This window comes from Sarcophilus harrisii, chromosome 2 (genome assembly GCF_902635505.1).
Source record: "Sarcophilus harrisii chromosome 2, mSarHar1.11, whole genome shotgun sequence".
Taxonomy (NCBI): domain Eukaryota; kingdom Metazoa; phylum Chordata; class Mammalia; order Dasyuromorphia; family Dasyuridae; genus Sarcophilus; species Sarcophilus harrisii.
The window spans coordinates 99,865,251-99,872,716 of NC_045427.1; the positions used below are offsets into that span (position 1 = coordinate 99,865,251).

General features: G+C 39.0%; 1 pseudogene; it reads right to left on the reverse strand.

Moving 5' to 3' along the window:
- Positions 1 to 1,798: 1,798 nt before the first annotated feature.
- LOC100924093 lies at positions 1,799 to 5,197 on the reverse strand (annotated as a pseudogene).
- Between the last annotated feature and the right edge of the window lie 2,269 nt (positions 5,198 to 7,466).

Below are 7,466 nucleotides of genomic sequence, written 5' to 3' on the forward strand. Positions count from 1 at the left end.
GATTAGAGCATAGATATAATTTTGTAGTTTGACTTTTCACTGGATTCATTAGCTCTATAAACATTGCTGAAGAAGAGAACATGTAATATAGATGCAGTGACTGGTATTATACCTACTGCTTGTTCTCTGCACAGGAACAAAGCAAGCTTGATATCTATTTCTATACCTATATCTATCTATCTATCGGTAGATAGATAGATAGATATGTTTTTTAAAGGTATAGTCAAACCACTGAATTTTTACTTATTTGGAGGAATTTATTTCTGTTCTCCAGTGAGTAACATTATTTTATCTTTGGACTTCCCATACTTTATTTTTCCCTCTAAAGCAATTAACATTTAATATTGTATGCCATAGATTATTTTTGTTCTCAGTTATTCACATGTAAACTCCTTGATACCAAGAGTCATGATTTATCTAAGTGATAAATCTCTACATCTACTTCTCATACTCTCTGTTCTGCACAAACACATTAGACTCTTAATAAATGTTTTTGATGTGATTTGCTATTAATATATAAAATCTTATTTCTCTGGTTCTCTCACATGTTGTAGGATCCCAAAGCACTATGATTCAAGATAATGCATGGTTCAACATAATCATCAAAACAAAACACCTTCCACAAAAATTACTAAATGAAGACATAGCATGACATTTTTGAAACATATGGTATATAGAATGTAGTTTGACTTTTCACTGGATTCATTAGCTCTATAAACGTTGCTGAAGAAGAGAACATGTAATATAGATGTAGTGACTGGTATTATACCTACTGCTTGTTCTCCACACAGGAACAAAGCAAGCTTGATATATATATATATATATATATATATATATATATATATATATATGTGTGTGTGTGTGTGTGTGTGTGTGTGTGTGTGTGTGTGTTCTTTTTTGGCCAATTTTGGCTATGGCAACACTTAAACAACATTAAATAAATCATACACAGGTTATTATCAATTTTGGATATGGAAGTTTCTTTACTAGTAAAATCCTTGAAATATTTAAACATACCAGAAGAAATTGAGGAAGGAAACAGGAAGAGTAAGGCTTCATCAAGGGAACCAAATCTGAAAAGAACCCTGAAGTAAGTCAGACAAAGAAATAAATATTAGACATTATAAATTATAAGTATCAACATTTCTCTAGACCCTTTGATTTTTTTTCTGTTTTTATAATATCCCAAATAATTCTTATAGACAGAGAATGAGAGAGAGAGAGAGAGAGAGAGAGAGAGAGAGAGAGAGAGAAACAAAGACAAAGAGAGGATAAAGACAACAAGTCTGGACAACAACCAGAAGCTGATTGAGTTGATTGGGTATGGGGAAGCAATTCAGAGTAATGGAATTGAAGTGACACTCAGAAGACATAAATACTTATTATTTATCCACCACTTAATAGCTCTATAAAGTTTGATTCATCTTCTCTCTTCTCTGGGCCTCATCTGAAAGATTTCTCATCTGTAAAATTAGCAGTTTGGATTAGGTGACTTCCACGGTTTTTCTAGTTCTAAAGTATTTTTTTTTGGTAGGAAAAAAAATGGTTTTGTGCATGGGGTAGAACATTATAAACTCAAGACAACTCAGACAAGAGGTGAACTCCCACAGCTATTACCTGTCTCTGCAAAAAGTTTATATGGAACATCCATCCCATTAGAACTGCCGTGCTCTCCCTTGAAATGTCATCCAGGCTCTTCCAAGATGGCTACGGGCACCTCCGGCCTGTCTGTTTTGGAATGATCTCACAAGGCTCTGATGTGACCCCCCAGAGTCTGTTCACATGGCAGGAGAAGAAGGGGGAAGCTACTCAAACTTCATCTTCTTTCCTTGTGGCTTGTTGTCACCTCGGCCTCCTCAGAAACCACCGTGGCCTCTAAAGTTCCCTTGGCCTCATCCTCAAAAGCCTCCTCATCCCCCTCTGCTACCTCCTCGTCCCCTGAAGATTCCACGGCCTCCGCCACCTCTTCCACAGCCACCGCCCCGTCTCCTGAAGCCACTAGGCTTGGCCCAGTCCAGGGTCACTTTGTTTCTATCAATCTCCCCGTCGTCCGTGGTCTCTTTAGCGGCTTTGGTGTCTTCCTCTGAGTTGAAGTCCACAAAACCGAACCTTTTAGAGGACCCTGTCTCCCTGTCTGTGACTATCCTGGCACCAACAGAGCCCTGAAATGAATCTTTCAGTGTCTCTTCTGTTGTGTTTTCTGAGAGGCCTTTGACGAACAAGTTCTTATAGGACTAGTTCCTTGGGGCTGCGTTGGAGGACTTCTGTCCCTTCAACTCCAACAAAATGGCTCTGCCCTCGATCTCGATATTGTTACAAGAATTCAAAGCTTCTTTGGCATCTTCCACAGAGGTGAACTCAATGAAGGCATACCCCTTGGGCTGGCCATGGTTGTTCTGGGGCAGGCTGAGGGAGGTGACCTTCTTGAACACCTCCTGCAGACTCTCCTCCATGGCGCTATAGGCCAGGTTGTTTAGCACCAGGGTCTTGGAGTCCTCTGGCTTGCTGTTGCTGCCGCCTCAGGCATTGTTCTTGCCACCCTTCGAGTTCTCCTGGCCCTGGCTCTTCTCCCCGGTGTAGTCCAGGATGAGAGCCCAGCCATAGATCTCCATGCCCTGCTTCTCCTCCAAGGCCTTGTCCACATCCGCTTCCATCTTACATTCCACATAGGCGATTCCCTTAGGGGTCCCATCCTTGGTGCAGACCAGTCTGATCTCAATAGTATCTTCAAACACTTCCTTGAGTTCCTCTTGAGTCACTTTATATGGCAGATTCTTCACAAAGAGTGTCCTTGCATCTCTGTCTTTCTTGTTCTCCTTTCTCTTTTCCAACTTAATTTTAGAGCCAAGCACTTTGGAGCCACTGAGTTCCATGGCCTTTTCCATATCTTCAGCAGATTCAAATTCCACATAGCCAAACTTCCTGGTGGCACCGATGTGGACATCCACAAAGGTCAGGTCCTTTTTGGCAAAGAAGTCAGTGCTCCCAATTTTTAGCTCAGAAGCGCTTTTGTTGAAGTTCAGGTTTCCAGCAAAGAGATTGAAATTTTTAGAGGCTTCAGTGTCCAATTTCTGCTTCTTGGCTTCAGGACCCTTCTGTTTGGTCATTTCCTTTCTCCGCTTTCCTGGAGCTTCTTTCACGGGCACTTCCTCCTCCTCCTCCTCTTCTTCCTCCTATTCCTCTTCTTCATCATCATCCTCCTCATCGTCATCATCTTCATCATCTTTTTCATTGTTGTCCTCCTTTTTCTCCTCCTTGGCCTTCACAGCCTTCCGGGCTTTCCCAGTGGCAGCCTTTACAGCAGCAGCCTTTCCTTTGGCCAGTGTGGTGTCCATAGCTTCTTCCTCAGAGTCATCCTCGTCATCTTTATCCACATCACTGTCCTCCTCGTCATCCTCTTCCTCCTCTTCCTCCTCCTCCTCTTCCTCCTCCTCCTCCTCAGACTCTTGTTTGGCAGCAGCTGCTTTCTTCTTTGTGGCTTTGGGAGGCTCAAATTCTTCATCTTCCTCTTCGCTGTCTTCCTCCTCAGACTCACTGTCCTCCTTCTTGGCATTCTTCCCATTTTTAGCCCCTTTGGCTGGGGTCACCACTGCTTTGGCAGGGGTGGCTGCCTTCTTGGTGGTGGCAATGACAGCTTTTTTGGTAGGTGCAACTTTCTTGGCTGGCGTAGCCACAGCTGTCTTGCCCTTCTTCTGAGGGACCACAACCTCTTCTCCACTGCTCTCCTCTTCATCTTCAGACATCTCTTTATCTTCACTGTCTTCTACTTCTTTTGAGGGAGGAGCCATCTTCTTGGGCTCCCAATGATTTTTAGCAGCCTGTAAACCTCGGAAACACCAGAAGGGGCGGGCTCACACGGTTAAGCCCACTGACCCCAGCTCCAGTAAATTGCTTTACAGCCTGCTGTTAATCAGCACTAGCTTTTTCTAACCTCTCTCTCACTTGCCCCTAAACTTAAACTTGCTTTTTAGAACTTGGGCAAGACTCATTCCGCCTTCAAGGCACCCCCCACAACAAGACCACATGGTTAAGTAGGGAAGCACATGCTAGGAGCATGGCTCAAGCTCCGGCCCGGACCCCTTCTTTATCCTCCCCTCATCTAGGTTGCCTGTGGACCCTGTGTCTCCAATTCTTGGAACCATCAGCACAAGGTGGAGGAGGGGATCAGCAGGACCATGAGGCCACGTGGTCGGGACTGCCCTTTTGACAAAAGAGAAGGACCCTAGAGTCCACAGCCATTTGACCCTGGCCTGGAGTCTGGCTCATCCCCCTCCTAAAGTTTATTTTTCTATAAATAACTCCAGAACAACCATTCCCCTTCTCCAAACACCACGTTTTCTTACAAATTATTGTGATAAGAAATCGATGTGTATCAAATTTGAGAGGTAAAATGAACAAACAGGATCTCAAAGAATCAAAGATTATATTGGGTTTTAGCCATATGACTTGCCTACCTTTAAAACGGCAATGATTCAACATTTTATGTTTTGATATAGATATAGTTCTATTCATGTAATAACATATGATGGATAGGAAAATACTAATGAAGAGTGCACTTACAAAAATGCACATTTTAATTCTGTTCATATTCTCTATGGGTGTTAATGGGTTCTTTTAGTAGTGCAAAAACTACATAAGCCTGGCTTATATTTTTTTCTGAGAACCCTTATGCTCTTTTTCATTCATTATTCTGCAAAGAAGACTTCTTTATTTGGTTTGCATAAATGAGGAAACAAAGTGCATTCAATATGAATAATATTATTAAATATTATTTTTAATTACATGGCTTAGGAGGTAAAGCATTAACTTTGAATATTATGGACTTCTGTCTTTCATAATGGAGAGACTTTTCCCTTACAGAATGTGTTCAGAGAAATACAGATTTAAAGAAATGATTTTTTTTCTCATCCTAAAATTCATTTTATACTCTAAATACAATCTTTGAGGTAAGAGTGGCAGAGATTTTATACATCATATCACAGGTACTAGGTACTGGAATTTTAGGTTCCATTTATTCCCTTTACCTTCATTCAGCAAAATTAGGTAACCAGTCAGAATACATAAATTAACTAATATGCTTTAATCATACGTTTTGCTTCCAAGTCTCCTAACTTTATTACTACACTTTTCTACCTACTCACTCTATAACTTCTGTCAGTGCCTTTAACCTACTTGCAAAGGAAATTCCATTCACCATTTTGGCTCCTTTCTCCCATTGATGGATTACTTCTGGTTTTCTCCATTTTGGAGGATGGGTCCAGGCTAGCTATGCTTCATTACCTGCCTCCCAGTACTGCTGATTCTTTGCACTTTAGAAGTCTACTCTCTTCTAACCCAGCCCTTTTCCACATCATTTTTAATGCCTTGACCTCTGCATTAGATAATAAATTTCCTGAGCGCAAGGAGCTCCATTCTTTAGTTTTTGTTTGCATCCTGACCACTTAGCATTGTATCTAACACAAGGAAAGTATTTAATAAATGCTTGTAGTATGCCTGAAATTAAGAGCTAAAATTATTTTCCAATGGATATGTATATGTTTATAAATACATTTGTATATATAAAACATATTTAAAGTACCATATGCATACATGTATGTGTATATATGTTTGTTTAATGTATATTTTATATGTACATATGCATATGTACACACACACACACATAGTTTCTCCCCCAACAACTTAAACTTCTTGAGATAAGATACTGTGTGAGTTTTGTTTCTGTGTCTCCTCTGCCTCTCACAGTTATGGATATAATGTAGATATGAAATCAGTTATGATAATGATATTGAATAAATTGTAATACATAATACTATTTAAAGGTCATAAGGGTGTAGGTGTATGTATGCATATAGATATATACACATATGTACATATACGTATACATGTATGCGTGTGTGTGTGTTTATAAAGCTAGGGCTTTTTACCTAAATTATCTTATGCTCCCTACCTCTATTCCTCAGATCTAAGTGAACTCCATGATTTTCATTCTTTTGTTCATTCTTGCAACATCAGTTAAATAAAATGGTGACAATTGCTTATTAATTTAGATAGATGAACTTTTTTGGTTTAAAATGCTTAAGTTTCTTAACTATGAATTTTGTTCTGGGTGCATAGATACAGCCTGGGCTGGGTGGGGAGGGACAACTTTTGGGTACAGAGTTATTAAGGAACATCTGAAAGGAGACTATTCATGTGTGATCTACCTTACCTGAATGGGCCAAGGGAGAGCTGTGTTTCTACCAGTGTGGAGTTGCCAAAGGATTTTATAGCTTTGCTTTCCATGGAAACAGGCACTAGCTTCTTAAAAGTGGTCAGAAGCTTGATGAAAAGTAATAATTTTACAAGATGTCTGAAATGTGTCCAAGTGTATGTTTTCTGACACACAGCAAAGGGAATTCTCCTTTCCAGAACACTGGCTTCTTCTGTTATATCTTTACTGCACTTTCCATTGATTTCTGTACAAGAGGGACCTAAAGTTACAGAAAATACATTTGTATGGGGTCTCTTTGCTACTTTCTACCTGCCTGTGTGAAAGACACTCACACAATCTAGGTGAAACACAGTGATTAATTTTAAATAGCCTTTCTTGTTTTCAAAAATCGAATGTAGGTTTCCATGGTAACAGACAAAGTAGGCAGACGTAGACAAGCTTGGAATTTGGTACATTTCAGAGGAAGGACACTGGAGATACTAGCCACTGTATATATTTTTAAAAGTCCAATTTCAGGCCTCAGGTTAACTTTTTGTGTTGCCATCTCTCTTTGGCAATTTTATATCCTGTATACCAATTATTCATAAAAAGATCATTAATCATTGATTATGATCAATATTTCTGATATGGTATAGTATAAAAAGTTCAGGAATTTTATCAAGTAATTTAGAATTGCCTTTTAACTATAATCTGTAATCTATACTCATTTTTTTCATTTTTCTTTTTATATGTGTTTTGATCATTCAATTCACAAATTTACTGGATAACAGTTTGCATGATCAGTTAGCATACAAGAATTTTGAAGAGTCCACCATATTTATCAAATCCTAAAAGATCTTCCTTCCTTCCTTCCTTCCTTCCTTCCTTCCTTCCTTCCTTCCTTCCTTCCTTCCTTCCTTCCTTCCTTCCTTCTTTCTTTCTTTCTTTCTTTCTTTCTTTCTTTCTTTCTTTCTTTCTTTCTTCCCTTCTTTCCTTTTAAAAATGTATTCAAATTTAAATACAAAATAGAGAAAGAATAGAAAAAGAAAAAATATTGCCTTGTGCTCAGCAAAACATGAAAGAACATTCAAAATATGAAAAAAATGAATTTCCAATTCAAGAAAGCCTATATAATAAATTCTAGACATTATATTCAGGTGTCCATATATCCTTTGCTTTGCTTTCTTGTAGATTTTCTTTTGTTCTGTGCTGGACCCTATTTACTTTTTCTTGTCTCCCCTCTACCTTCTCCAAAAAAATTACAAATAAACCTGTT